The sequence below is a fragment of the Acomys russatus genome, chromosome 32, assembly GCF_903995435.1.
Source record: "Acomys russatus chromosome 32, mAcoRus1.1, whole genome shotgun sequence".
Classification (NCBI taxonomy): Eukaryota; Metazoa; Chordata; class Mammalia; order Rodentia; family Muridae; genus Acomys; species Acomys russatus.
In genome coordinates this window covers 30,969,393-30,993,410 of record NC_067168.1, presented here as the reverse complement: position 1 = coordinate 30,993,410, position 24,018 = coordinate 30,969,393, and the positions used below count along the sequence as shown (strand labels likewise).

Genomic DNA, 24,018 nt, shown 5'->3' with positions numbered 1-24,018 from the left:
AGGATCCCAGTATAGCCCTGAACCTTTCTCAGGGCAAGTTTTTTAACACAAAAACCATGTTCCATGTTGGCATGCTTCAGTTAACAAGAACAGTTATCCTGAAGAGGAACTACAGAATCCAAAAAGCAAGGTTAGTACATTTAGAGACTTTCCCAGAACTACAGAATTTGATGGGTTGGGTCTTTGTTTTAGTTTTGGCAGATGGTACTGTCTATATCCTGAGTCTTATAGCCTAAATGCCACTTCCCTCAATGGAGCCAGTTGTGCTATGGTCTGGGGTGCCTACTAAGGTCTGGAACCCTGTTACAACTATAATTTAACTGACCTGTGATGAGCTTTCTGAGTTCCTTGATTTGAGATCAAGGTTGCCTGGGTTTGGCTCTAAGCTATCATTGAGTTCCTATCAGCTTCTATAGTCAAGACCAAAGGAGTCCAGACACCCACACAAGGGAGCTTCGGCTCACACTAGACTTCCTAACATCGCATTGGTCAAAGCAAGATCATGTACAAGCCAAGTCCAGGAATGGGCAAACACTCCACCTACACCAAGGTCATGGCATGACCATCGAAGGGGATATAACCCTACTCACTGCCTCTGACAATCCCTTGGCTTTCTGGACTTGTTCTGCCTCAGCCCCAACATCTCTATGGCCATCCTCAGGCAAGGCTCATAGTCTCTTCCAATAATCACCAAAATAAGTTCCGTGGAGCATGCATCAGGCTCCTCGAGGCTAGGTGCATTGTCCCAGAAAGAAGCTTGTTTTCTGAGTGTGCACACAAGCCCCTTCCCATCACAAGAAAAAAAAAAGTGGAGACCCTCCCAGACCTCCGTCTTGGCATCCATGTGCCTCATCTATATGATACCACATGCCTTTGAAAACATTTGCAAGACTACACCAAGAAACGGTATGACGTATCTCTGCAGGGTCCTTGATTGACAAGCCCATGCCTTTGCCTCTCACAGCTCTCACTGGGAGACCACTGCCAACTCAGTAGGTAGATTTATGCTGGTAACTATCCAACTCTCATACTGGCCAGTCAGAATTTCAGAAACCTAGCCTGAAAGCCTGAGTGAGGCTTTGAATGACAGGTGCCAGGTTCTTTCTCATCCAATGGAACTCACTAAGGGAGACCTAAGTAGTAACAGATGAAAGGAGAGTGAATTTGGGGGTAAGAGATAATCTGCAATATCCTCTGAATTGGCTGTTCTGGTTGGCAGAAACAAACCCTGGATACACCTAAGGCACATCTGTTGGTACATGAAAACACCAATAGTAAAGTCGAGTCAGTGAAGTTGCACCAGGTGGAACTTGCCGACACCACAAATAGCCTGGACAATCCCATACAAGGGATTGACTGTAGGTTAGAATGTTCTAGAATGTGTGCAGAGAGCACATCGTTCTGTGGTGTGCTCGGGGACAGCACATGTTAGACAAGCTAGAGGCCTTTGCAACCCCTTCATGACGACATGTGCTGTGTGCGCGCAAGAGGATTATGTGGTTCGCAGCATTTTCAACACTAACTTCTCAGTAAAATGGTCCTACTTCAGAGCATCTTTAAGCACACTTTAAGGAGGATGGGCTATAGCAACACAAATCAATTAACCATGCTTCTTATAAGCTCCTAGTGCCATGGTAAAGACAACCCAAAAAAAAAAACTCAGATATAACAGGTTATATAGTCACGAACTTTAGTGTTTCCCTCATCCCTTCTCTCATTGTTCCTTCTCTTTACCAAATGTAAAACAAGAAATTTTGTCATGAGTAAGCATCGTTCTCTAATTTCCTCACATTGAATTTGCCATCATCGATCTGAGATATTTATTTCCCTTGAGCAAGTGACTGGTGGCTGTACCACGAATATAAAAAGAAAAACTGTTAATAGTCAGTTTCATGGGCCCAAAATGGGATTTTTTGTAGCAATTTAATGGCTTACAGAAGCAAGCTTTTTCAGGAGAAAGGGGATTTCCTAAATCTCTTTAACTCTCCAGCTTAGTAGAGCTAAGCCTACATCGGCTAATCATACATGGCCCTCTACCTTCCTGCTTCCCAAATCTCTACGTGCACACATCAGTCACCTGGGACCTTGTTCACCTCCGCAGATTCCGGTCCATGAGAACCAGGTAGAGCCTGAGACTGCATCTCTTATGAATCTCCAGATGATGCCTCTGTGCATCCAGGGACCATATGTTCAGTGAGATACCATGGCAGGTTACTTTTGAATATCTGGTGGCTCACCACAAGGCTCTCTGCCCTCAGGAAAAAAATTTCAATGCTGAGGATATGGAAAAACCCCAAGTCTCTCCCACCAAAATGATGGGCTGGCAGAATGAACAAAGAGGCAGAGGGCGGTAAGAGGTAGTACCTCAAGTTCCCTTCTTTACATTTCAAACCAGACATCATCAGTGTGTTATTAAGGAGTCAAAGGAATGTCCTAAGGATAAAGGACTCTGTCCAGGTGCGACTGCCAATGCTGGAACGTTCCCGGATGCATGAGTCTTGGTTTAGTCCTGTTCCCAGCAAAGCCCTTCACCCCAGATCAGATTGGGTGATGAGAAATGCCTCTGCTACCCCTCAGAAGCTGCCTTCTGCTCCCATAGATAGCCTCAACAGCTTCCCATGTCTCCGGAACGTCAGTCAGGGAAGTCCCACCTAGGCAACTACAGAGTAGTGTTCCCACTAGCCCACAGGGGCAACAACAGCACCCCAGGAACCCAATAACTAAGATAACAGGGAAACCTAGTGCAGCCGGAGATACCAGACTACTGGGCACAAATGCAGAAGATGGCATCAGTAACCACCAACCAACTGAACACTCCCCAGGCGAAACTAGTTGACCTTAGACTTCTCCAAACCATGAAGCACCCCAGTGCAACCCTTCTGCTACAAACACCAGGACAGTTCCAGAAAAATCATGCATGGCCCAAGAATCCCACCCCAAACACAGCAGGCAAGGCCATAGCCACACCCGTAACACCCCTACCACTTTGAAGACATGCAAATGGCTGGAGACAGGAAGCGAGTGCATGCTCTAGCCAAAAAAATAAATAAATAAAAGATGCCTAGACCTACAAAAATGATTCAACTTACTGCCCTGGGTTCAGTAAAGCTGGGTTCAACTGTGACTCAGATTTGTAACTAATAACTACTGTCCTTTGCGGACAGTAAGCACTGGAAAGGAATTCATTTCTTCACATTTGAATTTCCCCTTGTTTTGTGGAGCTTCAGTAATTAGCTGTAATTTCTCTTTGCTCGTCCTCCAATATTGTTATGGATGTCCTGACACCCTGACAAATGTCCAGGGGGAAATAAATACCTTCTTAAACGAATGCATAGCCCACTAGCAGACACTAGGTAATTAAATAATACTGCCTCTGAGCGCTCTGCAAACTCATGCCATCAGGAAGAAATGTAGAGGTGCTATCTGAGAACCACCCTGGAACAATGCTGGTACTGCCCAGCAAGGAACGCGCTTTCTCTAGGGAGGCCCAAATGGCCAGTGATTTGACCTGCCAAAAGGATTCACAGGTAGGATTTAGAGCACTCTTAATCCAACAGCAGAGGGAGAAACGGTGTTGTCATAAAGACACCTAACAGAGAGGAGGAGGAAGGGAGAGACAGAAGTTCTGACATTACAGCCAGTCTCCGTAAAAGTACCTCAGAGAGTGGAGAGGATTTCTCAGGCACTGTTTCCCATATCCTCATGCTCTGTCCCATGGTGATGGGTGTGTGCTTTCTGACGCCACCTTCAACCTCTCTTCCATTCTGATGAGAGTCACTGACACAGAGAGCTACTGTGAGCAGTGGGAAAGCATTTTGCTTTCAAGTTGCTCAGATAATAGGAGGAGCATGGGAGAGGAGGAGGAGAAAAGGAAGGGAAGAGAAGGGAGAAGGGAGAAGGAGGAGAAGGGAGGAGGAGAAGGGAGGGGGAGGAGGAAGGGAAAAGGAAAAGAGGAAGCAGAACTAGGAGGGAATGAGGAAGAGAGGGGGAAGTGGGGAAGGGAGGAGGACAGAGAAATAGGAGATGGTTCTGTCAGCAAAGTATTTGCCTTGAGGACCTGAGTTCAATCCCTAAAACTCACATTAAAACAAATGAACAAACACGCACAATGGTGGCCTGCTTTGTAACACAAACAGTGGAGAGGCAGAGACAGACAGATGCTTGGGGCTCTTTGACCAGCCAGCCCAGACCAATCAAAGAGCTTCAGGCCAGTGAAAGGCTCTGTCTCTAAAAATAAGGTGGCCGATTCCTGAGGAATGACACCCAAAGCCATCCTCTGGCTTCCACATGCATGTGCACCTGTATACACAAGTCAATACACCCACACACACGTAAACACACACGCACACACGCATATACACAGAACAAGAATAAAATGAAAAAGAAACATTTTATATTGGGTAGACAAGATCTGTTGGGTCTCCAACCCAAATACAAGTTAATGTTTTGCAAATGTCCTGGGAAAGTAGGAAGCCTTTTACAGAAATTACTTGAAAAAGGCGTGTTATTTTAGACAGTTATGTAAGTAAGCCAAGAAATGGGGTGGGGGGGGTACCTATGGGTGATTGTGTATAGAAAGAAAAAAGCAACTGTGCCCAAAGAGACAGGATATTAAGAGAAAAAAAAATCTACACACTGAGTCCTAAGTACCCCCTGGGCCACGGCCATGAATGCCGATGACAGTCCATGCATGAGTAATTAGTGAGTAATTAGAAGATTTACTTCTTGGGCCCTTTCTTGTCTAACTGCCTGGCTCTCCTTGCAGAGTTCTCAGCTAAGCCTTTTATCATCATCATCATCAAGGTATATTCCTATTTATCCAGACAGAAACTGAGCAAACCTCACCTCTTCACAAAGTCAATATTACAGTGCTGCAGTTGGCTATCAGGAAGAACTGGGCATCATCCCTGTCCTGCAAACTGTCTCACTGTGAGCCGCTGTGTCAGGCGTTATGTGGCATCTGTATTTACCCCTTCAGCATTAATGATACACTCCACTCTTAAGGAAATTGGACTGTGTTCCTCAGAATATGCGGGGAAACATCCAGGGAAAACACAGCTCACTAACAGCCAAGAAGTGGGTTTAGCTCCGCAACACTTTACACTCGCAGGAGCCTCCTGGCAGGCCTGCAAAAAGCCAAGGTTCCCACTGAGCTCACTGCACACCCTCCAGGCCTTTCTGAATCCTCCTCATCCATTAAGGCCCAGATCAAATTTCACTTCCTTAAAAGAAGCCTCCCCTGGCCACTCAAGCCTCCACTGATCTACCCTTTCACAAGAAACTTCCAGAGCAAGTATTGATCCTACTGTAATCGCAGTATTTAATCACCTACTGTCTTGTATGCCTTAAATTCATTTGTTGTAATGCAAATGCATTTTCAAAAAGTTTCTTAATAAGGGATTGGGTTCTAGGCTTCCCCATAATCATAGTTTAACGTGTTTTTTAATTATATGGTTCATTGATGGTAGCTCACTGCTTCCTGCTCTTACCCCAGCAATGGACCATTGGAACACTGGACAGATAGCCACCAGGGAAGAGAACAGGATTTCCTGAGCTGTCTGATAACTTCACTCTTAGCTCTCACCCCCACCCAGCAGCTCCTGACTCGCCAGCTGCCATCCTTGACTGCAGCTCCTCTTCTCTGCCCACTAGCAGGGGCGAAGAGACACACCTGCCTGCCCTCAGCGGCAGCCGCAGCTGCCCAGACTTAGAGTTGTTTAGGCAGAAGAGTTCTTAGCAAACACTCCCTAGGCAGCCAGCTCTTTGCTGTAAAGCTAACGTCTGCTAGGTCGATGACCACGGTTCTCATGGCCTCTAGGACCCAGTTGATAGCTCTCTGCTGCCGCCTTCTGGCAGTTTTGTGACACTGCGTCAACTCTTTCAAGGAACTCAGCCTTGCAGCTTCAAATTCTGGTTGTATCCTGTAGGTTGGGGGTGGGGGGGGCTGGTGGCAATATCACAAGAGAGATGTTGTTTTCAAATTTACACTGACTCGCCTACTTCATCCTTGCCTACTCCAATCAGCCCTGCATCATTAGATAAAACAAAAGCAGTTCTGCTTAAAAGCCAGCCGTCACCAACAGACGCCAGAGTTCAGTTTCAGACAGAACTACATACAGAGACAAGACTCGTGTATGTATGAATCTGTTTGTTCTGTAATCCGTGCAATAACAAGGGGTAACCCTAGTAGCAGAAAATGTAGAAAATCAAAATTCCTTAGCATATCCCCCAAACATTCTGATTTTTTTTTTAAATGGGGCCCAGATACTGATAATGTTGTTTGTTTTTCGAGGCAGGGTTTCTCTGTGTAGCCTTGACCGTCCTTGACTCCCTTTGTAAATCAAGCTGGTCTCGAACCCGCAGCGACATACTTGCCTCTGCCTCCCCAAGTGCTGGGATTAAAGGCGTGTGCCACCAAGCCTGGCTCCAGATACTAGTTCTTAACTGGCTCCAGGTAATTGGAACGCAAGAGGTCCGAGGCACACTTTAGTCGCCTAGCCATCTTCTCCGTCTTATTCCATTCCTTGATTTAGCCAAAGCCAAGTACCCTGGGGTTTAGAAACCAGCACAGCAGAAGTCTGGGGTGGGAGACAAGCTTCTTCAAGCACCTAAGCTCAGCTATCAGAGTTCCCTCTCCTTTGCAATGTGATTATTTCAGTTCTCAAAAAATATGCCTAACGGCAGCATCGGATGCAAGGGAGTGTGGTAATTTAATAACGCGCCGTTCCATAATTTATCACACAAGACCTAGCAGCACGGAGAGACGCTAAGTCGCTGAGTCAGCAAACTGTTAGGCACCCAACAAACAACTATTCAAAATACATTGCGTTGCACATTATTAAGCCTAGAGATGTGACCTCGAAGAAGTTTTGTTTTGTGTCGGTTATTTGCTTAAGTAAATGAAGATGTACCAGACCAACCTGGTGTCTTAATTCTTTAACGGAAAGAGGGGGGTGGGGAGGGAGGGAAGGAAGGAAAGAGAGGATCACCGCAGCTAAAACTAACTTTACTTCGTGGCAAAGGTGGTGCCTGGTAACCAGGCTCTCCCAACCTGAACGCGCGCTGAGATCGTTACTGAGCGGTAGGCTCTCTGTCAGCTCCAGCACGCAGGCCAGATTCAGTGGTTTCAGCGCCTTTCTAGTGAACGAGAGACCCATGCCCGCACTAGCCTGCTAGCCTGCTCTTTTACAAAACATCGGACTTCCTGGTCCCTCTATCTAGGCAGCGCGTTCCCATGAGCTTCGTCATAGACGGCAGGCAAATTGGTCACCGTGGTGATGGGTGCCTAATTTGGCTTTCAGAGACACTTTAGGTTTCGCTGATCCTCTGACGTCAGAGGCCAAAACTTCGCTGAGAGCCAAAACTCGGAGCCTGCTAATGCTGTTGTTCTCTGAGCATGCGTCCTAGGAAGAGCAGTCAGTTTGACTGAGCACGCACAGACCCCAGTCACTTCGCTTTCCCGGGCCTTCAATCACCTTTCCCCACACTCCAGACCACCCTGCATCCTTAACCTCTAAGTACCCCTACACTCCTCCTCAGGGAGGCAGAGTTGAGGCTCTCTTCTTCAGCTTCACAAGTGACTGCCTCAAGGAGGCAATCTGACTGCCAATTCCCATATGGTCTAGCGGTCAGGATTCCTGGTTTTCACCCAGGCGGCCCGGGTTCAACTCCCGGTGTGGGAAGATGAAAATTTTAACTTGGTGTGGAAGAGAATGAGAACTACTTAGCTTCCTTTGAAAGCTTCTTGCCTTTGTATTATTGTTATTATTTGTAATGCTTTGGGTTGAACACAAGTTAGGTGAACAGTCTGCCACTCCCCTCACCCTAGCTTGCTTGCTTTATTGATTGATTGATTGATTGATTGACTGATTGACTAAGACAGGGTCTCACTAAGTTGCCCAGGCTGACTTTGAGCTCTGTAACACATGCTAGCCTTAAACTCACCACTGCCTCGCTTTCCGGGCCCTGCTTCCTCTCCCTTCCTCATCACAGCCTGATACACAATCTTTGTTTGCCATCGCCAGCTATCGCCACTTGCCTACACAGAGGAGACAGGGTAGAAACCGTAACAGAGAGATTTGATGGCACTGTGCTGCTGGCTTTAAAGATGGAGGAAAGAGCAACAAGCCAAAGAAACCGCAAACTGATGATACTATGGGCAGAGTCCCCCAGAGGCTTCTGGGAGTGTGGAGTCCGGCTAACATTTTGCCTTTAGCCCACTTGGGTGGAGCTGAAGCTTCTGCCTCCAGAGCTCTGAGGGAAGATTACAGACCATCAGTGGACTGCCCCATGGCTCAAGTGCACCAACATGAGCTGTCTGGAGCTTCGATATAGATGCTAAAATACAAGCAAACATGTGCGGATACGCACACACACACACACAGAGAGAGAGAGAGAGAGAGAGAGAGAGAATGAAAACCAGAACTGCTTTCACTCATAGAGTAATTACTGCTGTGCACTTAATTGATATATTCAGTTCTAACATGGAACTCAGTAAAGAGCACACTATTGCTACCCCCAACACACATATAAAAAGAAACCAGAGCTGGCTGGCCTGAAACCGCTGCAGAGAGCGAGGGGGACAAATCCATAAGAAGTCGTCCTAATTGCATTACAATGAGAGAAGGATCATCCTTTCAGAGCCCAATTTGCCCCAGAGTGAAACAAAATCCATCAAGTAGTACATAATGAATTTTACTTGTCATTTCTTTTCAAAGAAGGATGAGACCGGCCTGTACCCTGTTTAATGAAAGTTTGGGTGCAATTCATTTTCTTTTAAAGTGGAATGTAACTAAGTGCCTCTTGGGTTTTCTCTAAGGACCCCTGTGATAGGGCAACCTTCAGGGAAACGTCAAGTAGAAATCAGAAGTCTCCTTGTGTCCCCCCCATCCTTCCGGCCACATTTCCAAGTGATCGTCTGTGCTTGTCAACCAATCCTCTGCCCCAGCTCTGGTCACAGCTGCATAGGAGTGTTAGCAGTGACAGAAGTGGCCATCATGCTCTTTGTGTGCAATTTGATTCTTCATAGGACAAACACCATACACGTTTATTACTGACATATTTCAAAGGAGGATAGTCTGTCAGCAAAGTGCTTTTCTTGCAAGCATAATGACCTGAGTTTGACCCCCAGGAGCCCAAATAAAGATGCTAAGTGCGTTAAAGTACTTCTAATCCCTGTGCTGGGTAGGCAGACAAGAGGATCCCAGGAGCCTCCTGCCAGCCAATCTAGCCTAACTGGTGTGCTCTGAACCAATCAAGAGTCCTGTCTCAAAGGAAGAGGATAGCTTTCCAAAACATAACACAGGATGCTATCCCAGGACCTTCAGATAAAGTCACCCCAATGCCAGGCTTGATCAGTTGAGTTCAGTCCCTGGGATCCCCACCACAAAAGGGGACAACTGACTCCTGCAAGTTGACCTCTGACCTCCGTGTGTGTGTGTGTGTGTGTGTGTGTGTGTGTGTGTGTGTGTGTGTGTGTACGCGCGCGCGCTTGTGTGCGTGCGCGCACGCGTGTAACACTGAAAGTTGAGTTCATTGACCATGGAGAAAGGATGTAGTGTTGAGGGGTACATTCCTCTCCTTAGAACAGATGGACCTGGGATACAGTAGTTACTACATCTTAACAAACAAGTTTGAGACCAAGCCGTCCTCACTAGCTCCCATGTGACAGCCATCTTGGAAGTACAGCCTTGAATTCACGTAACTTGCTCTTAAAGCTAAACACTTCTACCTCATACCCACTTCTTGGGCTCAGTGTGTACATTACACAACACACACACCACAAAGAAAGAAACAAACAAACAAACAAAGAAACAAAGAAAGAAACAAAGAAAGAAGTGGTTAAAATTTTGTTTAAAGAATTCAAACTAGACAGGGTTGCACTTGCCTTTAATTTTAGCACTTGGGAGGCAAAGGCAGGTGAAACTCCATGAGTCTGAGGTCAACTTGATCTACATATCGAGCTCCCAGTCAGGCAGGAGCTACAGATTAAGACCCTGTCTCAAATACATCCCATACCTTTGATGCCAGAAGGCAGAAGGCAGAGGCAACAACCGGGACCATACAGCAAGACCTTGTCTCCATAAATAAAATAAAACAAATAAATTCAAAGGCCAGTTTATGCAGGAGGTGACTCTAAAGCATCTGGGAGAGGGTAGGAACACGGAACAGGAGAGGGAAATGGTTAGAGAAGACGTGTCATCGCCAAAGTCACCCCTGTGAGGAAATGTACAATTCCACCATTGAGGTCGGGTCAGGACGGGCTATGGAGGTAGAGGCTAAAGGAGAAACTGCCAGGCTATTTATATTGTCTGCTACACCTAAGAACTCTAGGCCCTACAACTGGAGGGGCAAGGCCACATAGTATGAATTTTTTCAGAGGGCAACCCAGGAAACAGGTACGAGATGAAACCATGGCTAAAAGGGCAAGTTAGGTGAACTCAAAGGTGTATTTCCAGGATAGCTGTCACGTGGGAGCTAGGGCAAGGATGGGCAAGGATGCCTTGATCTCAACGTCCTCTGCCAAGATGCAGGAGCCCCTGCATCCCAGGCCTATATGTTCTAAGAAGAAGAATGCACCGTCAATGGCTGCATCTCTTTAATTTACCAAGGACTGCACCCTTAAAGGAAACTGACTCCCTGAGGAGCCATCAATTGTCCACGGCTGCTCAGTTGGGGTTGGGGGGTGGGATGACACCATAGATCCTCCCCACCCCCCATTTGTCTTAATAACTTTTCTGTTGCTGTGATTAAAACACCATGACCAAGGCAAATTATAAAACAAAAGCATTTAATTTGGGGCTCACAGTGTGAGAGGGGGAGTCTACGGCCATCACAGCAGCAGACAGGCCCCGGTGCTGGAGTAGTAAAATCTGAGAACTTATACCTTGATCCACAAGCACAAGACTAGGAAAGGCATGGCTTTGGAAACCTCAAAGTCCACCCCCAGTGACACCCTGCCCCCAATGAAGCCACACCACCTAATCCTTCCCAAACAGTTCCGCCACCGACTGGGGACCAAATGGTGTGCAAATGAATGAGCCTAGGGGAGCCGGTCTCCTTCAAACCATCACAACCCTTCCTTCATCCTAAGGAGCTTGTCATGTCCAGTCCCTCCTGACATCTGGCTCTTACAGTCTTGCTTCCTCCATGGTTCCCGAGCCTTGGGGGGGGGGGGTGCATGACACACATGTCTTGTTTGTGGCTGGACACCCCACTGTTACTTATCATCTGCACTTTGACCAATTGTGAGCTTCTGTGTTAAACACCATCCACTGCATAAGAAAGTAAATGTAGAGCCGGGCGTGGTGGCGCACGCCTTTAATCCTAGCACTCAGGGAGGCAGAGGCAGGCGGATCACTGTGAGTTTGAGGCCAGCCTGGTCTATGAAGTGAGTCCAGGGAAGCCAAGGCTACGCAGAGAAACCCTGTCTTGAAATCCACCCACTCTCAAAAAAAAAAGAAAGAAAGTAAATGTAACATAATGGCCCAGATTGGGTCCTTGAGCAACAACAAGCCAGGAAAAGGGGGGAGGAGAGGAGGAGGAAGAGGAAGAGGAGGAGGAAGAGGAAGAAAAAGTGTACATCTGAACAAATTCCATGGTGTGGTTAAGTAATAGGGGTGCACCATGTACCAATGTTTATTTCATAGATTAAAAATCATGTCAGGGGTCTATAAGAAAATAATGTTAACAGGAAAGGCAGGGACTTCTTTGTACTATCTTTACAAGTCTTTTTTGAAGAATCAAACATTATTTGAAGCTTAAAGAAAAAGGTACATGTAAAGTATGTGTGTGTGTACACGAAGTATATGTATAGTCTCACTATATGTGGCTTTACTTGAGTTCTGGTGTTAGAAGGATTGGTTTATGGGCCAGTGAGGCCGTAGCTCCCCTACCAGGGAATCAATGAGCCAGGACATTGATGTGAACTTTAGAATAAACGCTTCTTTCAGTTTGGTGCTAGTTGAGTATGCAGTTGATAACTGAAACAAACAAACAAAAACACAGGGGGCACCTGGATTTGAACCAGGGACCTCTTGATCTGCAGTCAAATGCTCTACCACTGAGCTATACCCCCAGAACAGGTGAAAGCCTCATGTAAGCCTTTGTTCTGTTCTTACACCTTACATCACGCCTTGTAAGTTGTTCTCATGCCTGAGATTCCACTGGGATTACGAACCATCCCTAATTATCTTCTCACCACACTGCTTCCTGCTTTCCCCAGAGCTTCAGCAGTTCTTTTCTTCGCCCCACCTAAAGCGCAGGCCTGTCTCCTCGGTCTAACTATCTTACCATCAGCTGCACACACATCTCCAGGTAAATCAGCGTTCTCAGCACAAGTGGTCGCCAAGGAGGTAGGGCTAGGAAAGTATCCGGACTTAGTGTCTGCCTACAAATGGACTTCGGAACTTCATGTTCAACTCTGACATTAGAGGCAAATGTAGTGTGTGTGCATGCACTGTGCCTGTTTCGTCAGATTTCCATGCAGGGACGTCACAGTTTTGTTTCAGAGTTAAAGCAAAGCAAAGCAAAGCAAAAACGAAAACAAAAAGAAAGAAAAACAAAGCAGGATAGAGCAGCTGGAGAGATAGCTCAGTGGTTAAGAGCACTGCCTGCTCTTCTAAAGGACCTGGGTTCAATTCCTAGCACCCACATGGCAGCTTAGAACTGTCTATAACTTGAAGATCTGACACCTTTATACCAATGCATGTTAATTAAAAGTAAATAAAATACTTTTTTTTTTTCAATCGAAGCAGAGAATGACAGATAGTTCAAAGTTCACAGTTCACCCCAGGGGATTCCTGTTTCCATAGGTGCTGACTTAGTCACTGCAGTCACTGTAACAAAACTGTCCCTACAAGGCCTGTCAGCCTCTGTAGCGCCGGGGAATAATGGCAAGAAGCTGAGGCTGTGGATCAGAGACTTTCTGAAGGCTTCAAATACCTACTTCCACCCTCTCCCCTCTGATGCCCAAAAGGAACCTTAGATTTCTTTTTGTTTGTTTGTTTTTCAAGACAGGGTTTCTCTGTGTAGCCGTGGTTGTCCTGGACTCGCTTTGTAGACCGGGCTGGCCTCGAACTCATAGCAATCCACCTGGCCCAAATTAAACTTCCGATCTCCCGGCCCTACATCTCCACGTGTTTTGCTCTGTTGTAACAACAGCTCAGACCCACTGAGCATTTGCAATGTGCCCCACATTGTACTGAACAGCTACCCTCAAAAACAAAACAAGACATAAAATAAACACTAGTGAAAGTGTGCTTGCTTTGCCGGTGAGAAATGGGGGCACAACGTAAGTCAAGTGTCTAGTCCCAGCTGCCCTAATGAGCAGGTTATGGGGCTGGTGCTGTGATGTCGCTCAGGACTCAGCGCTAGGCCACCATAGCCACCCAGCTGACAACCATCCCTGTCCCTGCCTTGCTTGCTGACACCACTGCCATCCAGGCCAAATATTTCAGGCAACTCTAGGCCGTGCCCATCTCTTTTTCCCAGCTCCAGTTAATCACTACCTGCTGTTTGGTCTCAGGTTTGCCCAAGTCAACTGGCACCTTCTCCCTGTCCCCACCTCCATCCACTCTGCTCCCAGGGCCTTTCAAGAAACCAGGTCTCTTTACACACCCCTTGCAAATGCCTTCTCAATAAACCCTAAGTCTCCTAAAGCAGCACACAGAGGTCCTCGCCCTTGATTTCTACTTGTCTCTTCAACTTCTCCCTCCTTCACTCTACGGAGCTACCCAGCTCCAGCTTTATCCAGTCCGCTGCTGTTGCTTTTACCTAGAACTGCCTACACCGTCTTCTCCGCCATCCACCTCCATCCCATGCTCCATCTATGGGACATTATTCTCTGAAACTGACTGGCCAGATGTTCCTCTCCAAAGCCTCCCCTAGCCTCCTCTCCTCTAGGCGATGTAATCACTGCCTCCTCTGCACGGCTAACCCTGGCACATCTGGCCCAGCTCACACACCACCTCCTATGGTTCACACCTGCATTCCAGTTGAGAGTGGATGGAGGATGGAGCCTGAATCTCGCCCATCTCTGGAGTGATGCTTCGGACAGCCCCGTGAATAGGAGATGTGCTCCCCAATGTCATTAAACTGTTAACCAAACTTACAGTCTCAGCCTCTGACCCAGCAAGTGAAGCTTGACCACCCATCCATCCTAAACCAATGAAAAGAGACAAATTAATAGTGAAGAATCAGAAAAGGAAGACATCTTACAACGTGGACCACATTGGAAGAGAGACAAAGAGATCCTGAGACGCCCCCCTCCCCCACCCCTACCGCTTCCAAGGCCATCTTCTGGGGCCTGACTTGAGGAGGGGGTTTAGCTAAAAAGCAAGACATGCCTGGCTAAGGTATGGTCCCCTGCCCACCATTGCTGCAGCCCCAAGTCTCTCCAGCAAGGTCATCTGACTGATTGTAAATCTTTCTCCAATCTCGCTGCCACTAGAGCATCGGACATCCCCACCACCACCACCACTACCCCGACACACACACACACACACACACACACACACACACACACACACACACACACGGTAGGAAATCCCTGGGGAATGTCTAATGTCTTCAAGTTCATTCTTACAATAGTCTCATGGTCAAAGACAGGATGATGAGTGTCTCCTTAGAACACATTCACTCCTGACAGACTGGCTGACTACTGAACTGACTGAAACATGCAGCCTGGCCTAAACGCAGGCAACCGATGAAGGCATGATGGCTACTGAAGATGAATGGGGATCCAAGGTAACAGACACCCACCAAGCTCTGGTGTGGGGAACGGCAGTTCTCAATCTTCCTAACGCTGCAACCCTTGGGTTGATGCTCCAACCATAAAATAATTTTCATTGCTACTTCATAACTGTAATTTTGCTACTGTCATGATTTATAATGTAAATATCCATGTTTTCCAGCAGTCTTCAGTGACCCTCTGAAATTGTCCTTTGATGTGCCCCCCCCCCCAAAGGTCATGACTCACAAGTTGAGAACCACTATGCTGGTGTGGAACCATGTGCACTTCCTTAACTACAGGCCAGTTTATATTTAAACAGCTGCTCTGTGGATAGACATGCCTCTCCTACTTAGTCTTCTCTCTCTCTCTCTCTCTCTCTCTCTCTCTCTCTCTCTCTCTCTCTCTCTCTCTTTCTCTCTCTCTCATTTACTGGGATGGAACTTTACACAGCCACACACCTATCTGTCACTTAACCTATATCTCCAGGATTGTCTTTCTTGGCTTCTCTCAGGGCACAGTCACTAAATTTCTTGGATTTCCTTGCAGCCAGAATATGATACGAATCCAGGGACCTCGGAAAGGTCACAGGGAAGGATTTTGTCACAAAGTTATTCGGTTTGGTTTGGTTCTTAAGACAAGGAATCGCATAGCTCAGACTGACCTCAAGCTCTTTATAAAGCCAGCCTAGACCTCCTGATCTTCCATTGCTGTTTCCCATGGGCTGAGATTACAGCTGTGTGTCACCACGCCTGCCTGACACAGCGTTTCACATCAGAATAGGGAAGTGAGTGGTATAGTGAGGTCACTTAAGGCATGCTGAGTTCAAATCCTGAATCTTCCTTTGCAGCTTTTGACTTTTACAGGTAACAGATCATCCCTGAGTCTCGATCTCCATGAAAGACGTTCAAACAGTGTATACCTGGTAAAAGTACTGGAAGAAATGCAGAAGACAGCGAATGTAGAGAGAGCCTAGGTCGGCTCTTGTGATGTCCAAAGAACTCAAGGGAAGTTGTTATTATTCAGTCAGCCATGAACCACAGAGATAATAAAAGCCAAACGCAATCCCATACTCTAAAGCAAAAGTCAAGAGTGCACAGGGGGCACCTGGATTTGAACCAGGGACCTCTTGATCTGCAGTCAAATGCTCTACCCCTGAGCTATACCCCCAGTGAAGTAGATTTGTTTTCATAGGCTATCTGTCTCTCAGCATTCTGGTTCTTAAAGCCTCCAGTGACTCAGGGGAGCTATAATTAGGAGAGCTGCCTGGAAGGAGTCTGGGCATTAGAAGTTATAGAGGAGATTTATAATGCAACAAGACAGGGATCCAAAGAACGAAGTTCACAGGGCCAAGGAAAAATAGCCTTTAGACCGGCCAGCACTCAGCACTTCAGTCCTGACTATTGTGTGTCATATAAAGCAAACCTGACTTCCAGGGAGAAACCATCAGCTTCGCCACACCTGGGAATATTGATATAAATATAACACGAGTGATTAGATTTCATCGCCAGTGCCTCAGCTCCTCTTTACATGGTTCTTATTGCTTGCCACGGCCTCACAGGACACAACTCCAAGTTAGCATCTGATAGATAACTTAGCATTAAATTGACTCTGAGGGGAGAAAAAAAAAAAGTCGCAGTAACAATTGATGAGAGACAGCTGTCCGGAGCCATAAATGTAAGATGATTTCTGTCAGCTGAAAACAAACTATCTGTGGCCCTCTTAGGTAAGGTAAGCATTATGCTATATGTACCATAACTCGCCTGAAACTGCAATATTGTCCACTCTGAGAGGTCATTTGATTCAGGAAAAGAAATGGACACCAGAGGCTCATAGTCAGCTAGCCAAATTATTGACCCCAGTCCCATGGCCAGAGCCTCTTCTTAACTTCCAAAAGTGCCCACAACTCCAGCAGAGCAGCCTGCAATTTTTTGACGTCGTAAACATCTTCTCTTCCCCTATCAGCACGTGCAGAAGCACCCTATGGAAATCTGATGTGTGTGTGCGCCTATTAGGAAGTACTTCTCCAGACAATTTCCCAGACCATTACATGATATTTAGGTCTGTCCCCAGCGTCTTAATTTTGGGGGTGATCAATCAGTAGGAAGACTGTGGTTGTCGGGATCTTGGCTTGACTGTCTTGCGTCACACTGGAAAGGAGTGCAGTAGTTACTTTGGATCACTGTGACAAAGTGCCTGGCAAGCACAGCTTAGAGGAAGAAAGACTTTGGTCTGTGACGGAAGGCAAGGTATGGCAGAGTGAAAGTCTGGGGCAGTGGGAGTATGCGATGGAGATTGTCCACGCAGTGGTGGGAGAAATTTTGCTCCATCAAATTGTGTTCCATCTGTCAATATTCCAAAAGGCGCCCTTACCTGGTAAGACTCTCCTGCAAACCTCTTCATCTCCCCCACCTGGTAAACTTTTGCATGCCCACAGGCCCAGCTGCGCTCTCAGAACTTGATGGCGTTGGCCAGCAATCCCTTCCTCTTTTTCTTCATTTCTGTTTCACCAACTCTTTTTAAACGGTGAGAGACTGTGAAGTGAGGCCTCATCCAATCAGGAAGGGACACATTCACTACAAGCATTAAAATAAAGGACAGTGAATGTCCTGTCTCTGGGTGCTTACTAGCTGGGTCTTGGTTCTGGCGAACTCTTTTTGCAAAAAGGAATTGCCTTGCTGAGTCATTTTCGCTTTGTGTGTCCCCTTGTGCAAGAGCAAGATTATTACCGGTTTGTTTCTAATGGTGGCGGTCTAAAAGACAAGGCATGTATCTGAACAGCAGGCCAGGCACCACCAGCACGAGGGAATAAGTGTTCAAACATGAAACTGTGACGAGCCAAGACTCACAGTACAACAAGCCTTACCCCTCGATCATTTTCTCACTTTGGGCATCAATGGTAGCTGAGATTTTAGCAGTAACATGTGCTTCATACTCAAGGAGCCCAGCACTGGGAGGGATTTAAAACCCATTCCAACCACTTCTTTTGCAGACTAAAACATACAGGCCGAGAAATGGTGAATGGCCTTGCTTAAGATCTTGCACTGATGCACTGGGTGTAGGATTCGAACCAGGGTCTACTCTCCTCAAGGCTCCTCACAGCTGGCACCCTTTGGAAATTCCCCACCGCCGTGAGAGTTGGATGGATATTGGATTGTGGTCGCCAATTATGCTGGTTTTCTAGGCGACTTCTCATATCATAAGAGTGAGCACCCTGGAAATCCTTCAGGGAGGAGGATCCATTATCATCCTAAATAGCATCCCCCATACTCACCATCAGCAGCCACAGTAGTTCCCAAACCACTCACTTTTCCCTGTGATTATGTTTACTATTTCCGCAATATATCTCTAGTAATGTTACTGGTAGTGATGGCTAGTGAGCTCTGAGAAACAGAGGCAGTAGATAGAGACCTTACCTTACCCACTGCTTCCGGGTTCTAGACATCACCCAAGAAAGAATCCAGTGATAAGATAAAGGGAAGGCTAAAAGTACACACCCAAGGCAGGGGGAGTTCTGCTTCTCAAGAGAGAGCCTCTCCAACCAGGCCTCTGATAGAAGCTTCTGGATAAACCCCAGCAGATAAGATGTACATTCATGAGGTGCAACAGGGAAAAGGTGAAGAATTCCAGGAATCAGCCAGGATTTTCTCCGGGAGTGTTTCTGTCATCACGGGAGGCTTTTTCTGGATGTGTCCTGGCATCAGATGGTTATAGGAGAAGGCAATTTGCAAGGCTGATGATACAGAGAAAGGGACCTCAGTACACTGGAGCAAAAGATAATTAGCAGACATCTTGGTTGGCCATGTTGACCCTTCCTGATTTAAGGTGGTCTCTTTAACTTTTTTTTCCCCATCCGTGTGGTCTCGAGGTGCCCTACTGTCTGTCTCATAGCTCTGGAGTGGCATCAGCCACTGGCTGCCTTGCACTTGGTTTCCCTTGAACCTGTGTACCTTATCCCTCTAGCGTTCACTTAATATTTGTTTTGAAATCAACTCGCTGTTTTCATTTACCTGCATACTAAGCAAAAATAACTTGAAATCATACCGATTGTATTTTGTTGGATTGTACATCAAAATAAATACACAACTATTGGAATGCATTAAAAACTACATTAAACGCATGCTGCATTTACTGCTTGCAGTGAATTCTTTCTACCCTTTAAAATGATGATTTATTTAGTCTCCAAAATAAGTAGGAGGAACTATTATCACCTTCATTTTACAAGTGAAGGAAATCAAGGCACAGTGAAGTTAAATAACTTTATTAAGGCCATACAGCTAGAAAACTTATACATAGAAACCCCAGGTCACCTTAGAAGCCTCTGTAGCCACAGTGCGATTGTTCAACTTGAACCATCAGTTTGCTTCAACTTGAGTGGGCCAGAGGAAGGCCAGGTGTGTTGTTTACTTTATTCTGGGAGTTTGTATGGGGGTATTATTCTGGGTGTGTGTGCGGGTGTTTTGCATGAGATTAGCATTGGCATCAGGAAACTTTGTAAAGCAAAGCACTCTCCTTCATGTGGTGGGATTCATCCAATCAATTTAAGAATCGATTAGAGCAAAATGGCTGGGTAAGAAGACAGTTAAAGCTGACCTGACTGCTTTGTGCTGGAGACATCCATCTTTTCTGACCTCCAGACTCAATTGAAACCTCAGCTCTTCTTGGGTGTTTGTCTTCAGACCTTCAGAATAACAGGGCACCATCAGCTCTCACGGTGTCCAGTTTAGCAGCTGTAGGTGGGGTTTTCAGTATCTCTAACTCTTGAAGTCAACTCTAGCTCCTTCTCCCACCCTCCCTCCCTGCTCTCTCTTCTTCTGGAGAACTCCTGCTAGAGCTTCCATGTGTTAAGGCCACATATATATGTACATACACATATGTGTATATATGTATTGCATGTGTATGTATACATATCTACATGTATATGTATGTGTATGTATGTGTACACACACACACACACACACACACACACACACACACATCTATTCATTCTGTGAACCCCACAGCAACACTTGTATCGATAGGCACTGAACTGACATGTTCTACATTCGCTGCCTCCTTAACTCTGCCATGGTGACATCAAACATGCGAATCTGATCTCAGTGTCAAAATGTAGGCAAAGGGCAAAGGCAATATGTGTGCTAACTAAAAGGAAGACAGGCCAGTCTGTTCCGAGTTCCAAATCCTAGCGCTCAAGGGTTAGAGTCACAAGAGAGGCCCACAATATCTGCAGGAATGCAGAGGAGTTGCGGTTGTTACTCAACCTGGTGCTAATCTCGTGTGGTTGCTATGCCCAGCCACAGTGTTTGGGGAACTGAATTGTCTGGATGTTGCCTATTCCCAAAGAACTATTTCATAACGAAAACTAGAACGTAGGTTTTCAGAACTTCTACACAGCAAGGAAAGAATGGATAGATACAATGGGGAAAAGATCTACAGAATCGAAAAAATATCCTCAAATCTGTACCTGATAGGAAGGTTATAATCCTATTCACAGGGGCAACAGATAGCCCTTTCTAGTTCATAACTATTATGTATTAAGATTATTAAGTATGAATAGTCATAAAAGCTCCCATCAAATACACACAAAAATGTTCAATATAAGGGAGTTAGAGAAACATAAGCTTAAAAAATACATGTGAATGTGAATAAAGATGCAGATATAAAAAAGGATCCTGTGCACTATTGGGAGCGATGTAAAACACTAGAGCCGTTGGAGAAAAGAGTGTGTTCAAAAACAAAAACAAAAACAAAAACAAAAACAAAAATGATTGTGTTCCTCCAAAGCCTGCAGAGAACTATTGCATGATCAATAAATCTCATTTCTGGTAGGGAAGGAAATCAGTATCATAGAAATCTCTGTACCACTCTGGTCATTGCAGCAGCATCCATAAGTACCCAGGACACAGGAGCAACTTTTACTGTCAGTTAACAGGTAAATGGGTAAAGGAAGGATAATACATGCTTGCATACAAACTCAGTGGAAGATTGTTTGGCTATAAAAATAAGACAATTCTGCTATTTGCAACGGCATAGATGAAGCTTAAGGGCATTGTACTGAGCATAAGAAGTCAGAAAGAAAAGCTGAAGTACTCAATACCTCACTTTTTTTGTTTTACTCCCTAGTGTGGTATATGAAGCAGACTTGTTTGAGCGCAAGTGATGTTTGTCTGCTAGAAAGGGAAATGCATCTTGTGGGGGGCATGGTCTTTACCAGTTGCAAAACACCTTTCTTGTATGGACTATAGGAGAATATAGATAGTTCAAATAACAAACAGCAATCACTTTTACATCGCTTCCCATTGCTTGGCTGCTCATCACTCTGCTTCGAGATGCACACATACACACACACACACACACACACACAGAGAGAGAGAGAGAGAGAGAGAGAGAGAGCTGCTCTAGAGAAGACTTCGAAGAAGCTGCTGTGTCTGCTGTTGCTCCCGCTGCTGCTTGTTCCTGTTGCTGTGTTTGCTGTTAAAATCCTGATGAGGAAGAGTGGAATCTCCCCAAGGAATCAAGTCTTAAAAGATCTAGTTCCACTGTCCCTATTCACCTCCTTTATCTCCTATCTAGGGTAGCTGGGTTGGAAGGGAGGTAGAGGCATTAAGGAACCCCAAATAAAATAGGTTTTTAAAAGGTCAAAGCCCCCAGTTCTCACCTCACACATGCACAGTCATATGAATGCACACACACAAAGACACACAGGCACACACACACACACACACACACACACACACACACACACACACACCTGTGCACAGTCACACATATAAACACATTGTACACCTTAGATACACTTGTCAGTTATATTTCAAAGCTGGAAAAAAATGTATCCTCAATAGTTAGAAGAACCTTCTATTAAGATGGCCCTTCTTAAGTGGGTTATTATGTTTTTGTTTTGTTTTTCAAGACAGGGTCTCTCCATGTTAGCCTTGGCTGTCCTGGACTTGCTTTGTAGGCCAGACTGGTCTTGAACTCACAGCAATCCACTTGCCTCTGCCTCCCAAATGCTGGGATTAAAGGCGTGCGCCACCACCACACCCAGCAGTTATTATGTTTTTATCTGCTTGGTATTTTGTTTACGACAGGGCCACATATACCCCAGGCTGGCCTAGAACTCATTATTTAGCTAAATATGACCTTGAACTTCCTGCCTCCACCTCCCAAGTGCGGGGATTACAGTCACGCACCACCATCCAAGAGTGTCACAGTGCTTGGAGATTGAGCTCGGGGCTCCGTGTAAGCTAGCCAGGCCTTCCACCAGCTGAAGCACACACCCAGCCCAGGTCGCAACTTCTATACCAATAAAGTTTGGCAGAAATAGCACTGTGGCGTTTCTGTGGCTAGGTCAGAAAGAGACATATGTAGATCTCCCTTGTTTCTATTGGGATTGCTGCTTTTAAATCCCGGACACCATGCTATGCAGAAGAACGCACCAAGGCTGCATGTTCACGATCACCAGTCTCCTAGAAAGCATTCCTGCCAACAGTTCCAAGTCAGGTCCAACAAGAAGACATATGAACAGCTGGAACCCCAGCTCTCAGGTCACCCCAAATTTAGTCTTCCAGCTCCTACACAATGTGGAGCAGAGGAAGTCATGCAAACTACTGATTCAGGCATTCTTCACACAGAAGTGCGTGCCTGTGTTCCCTGCCACTGTTGTACCTGCTGGGGCATTCTACAACCCACCCCATACCTCAAGGAGGATCAGAGATTACTAATGACCTTGGGCCCTGGTCTTTTCCCCTCTTACTACCTACTGCCATCATCAAGTACACTGTACTTTGGTCCACACCCTGCCTTTGATCTAATTTGCCAAGAGAATGGCCCTGCCTTATAAATGAATCCCAAATGTATATATACACAGTTCTGGGCTGGTGAGGTGTTTCCCTGGGTTAAGGCATTTGCTGCCAAGCATGGTGAGCTTGGGTCCCTGGGACTCACATGGTAGAAAAAGAGAACCAACTCTTTCAAGTTGTTCTCTGGCCTCCAAATTCATGCTGTGCTACGTGTGGTCCTCCTACCTCTACCTCCCCCCCCCCAACACACACACACACACACACACACACACACACACATAAATAAATAAATAAAATTATTTTAATTTTAAAAGCCCACACTGGTAACACATAGCCACACAGTCATAGTGGCATGACTAAGGTTAGGCAATAAATAAGGAAGAGGAAATGACTGTCTAATATTAGGCCCTTGGAAATAACAATTTGGTATACGGAGCCAGAGACTCACCATGTTGTTGTCATTTGTCCTGGCATCCCCATCTAGCAAGTGGCATTATTGTGATAAGCTTCCGGGAATCAATGACCAATGGGTGACAAGCTGCTGGCAGATCTCAAGCTTTGATGCATCAGGCTCCTCCCTAGGCAAGCCAGCTACTGCATCTTCCCACTAGCTCCCACTTCCTGGTCAGGGCCCACCTCTTCTCCCACACATTCAGAGCCCTGTAAGCCTGGAATCCCCAGGCATCCCAAAATTAAGACATTCTTCCTCTCCCAAAATATCATTGGCCCACGGCCCATGTGCATCTGTAAGTGTCACCAAATGCCATTCCTCCTGGGAAGCAGTGTGTTACACAGCGCTGCTGTAGCAAAACCCTAAGAGGAGGGAGGGTGGAAGATGGCTGCAGGAACAGATGAAATGTCCCCTCCTTGATTCCTTGCTGATTTAGGGCATAGCAAGAACCTCTTTTCACTGGCCTTCAATCTCCATGGTGTGTGGGGGCAGCGTGTGGGTTTTGAGAAAGGATTTCTCTATGTAGCCCTGGCTGTCCTGGAACTCCCTCTGTATACCAGACTGGCCTGGAAGTCAGAGATGTGCCTGCCTCTGCCTCTGGATTGCTGGAATTACAGGTGTGCACCACCACTGCCAGTGACTGTCATATCTTAAGATCCTCTGGGATGACATCTGTGGAAGACAAGGTGACACCCTGAACAAGAAGGCAACTGGGAACTGACAAATGGTAGGCTGTGCATCTGAGCTCTGGATTCTTCAATTTGATGTGTTTGGTGCACATGTCATCAGTGAAGTCTGGTAAAAGATTAAGTTGTCTCAACGCTGACAGGGGGTACCCAGTGTCTCCAAAAGTTCCCATATTTAATTTTTTTAATATTTTCTTTTTATTTTTTGGTTTTTCGAGACAGAGTTTCTCCGTTTAGCCTTAGCTATCCTGGACTGCTGTGTAGACCACGCTGGCCTCGAACTCACAGCGATCTGCCTGCCTCTGCTTCCTGAGTGCTAGGATTATCGGCATGCGCCACCACGCCCAGCTAAGG

General features: G+C 46.1%; 3 non-coding genes across 3 annotated transcripts; 1 reads left to right on the top strand and 2 right to left on the bottom strand.

Moving 5' to 3' along the window:
• Positions 1-7,610: 7,610 nt before the first annotated feature.
• Trnae-uuc (transfer RNA glutamic acid (anticodon UUC)) lies at positions 7,611-7,682 on the top strand. The gene has a single exon. It is a non-coding gene; the product is annotated as a tRNA-Glu (tRNA).
• A 4,322-nt stretch (positions 7,683-12,004) lies between these two features.
• Positions 12,005-12,076, bottom strand: Trnac-gca (transfer RNA cysteine (anticodon GCA)). Its single transcript has one exon. It is a non-coding gene; the product is annotated as a tRNA-Cys (tRNA).
• A 3,750-nt stretch (positions 12,077-15,826) lies between these two features.
• On the bottom strand, positions 15,827-15,898 carry Trnac-gca (transfer RNA cysteine (anticodon GCA)). Its single transcript has one exon. It is a non-coding gene; the product is annotated as a tRNA-Cys (tRNA).
• Between the last annotated feature and the right edge of the window lie 8,120 nt (positions 15,899-24,018).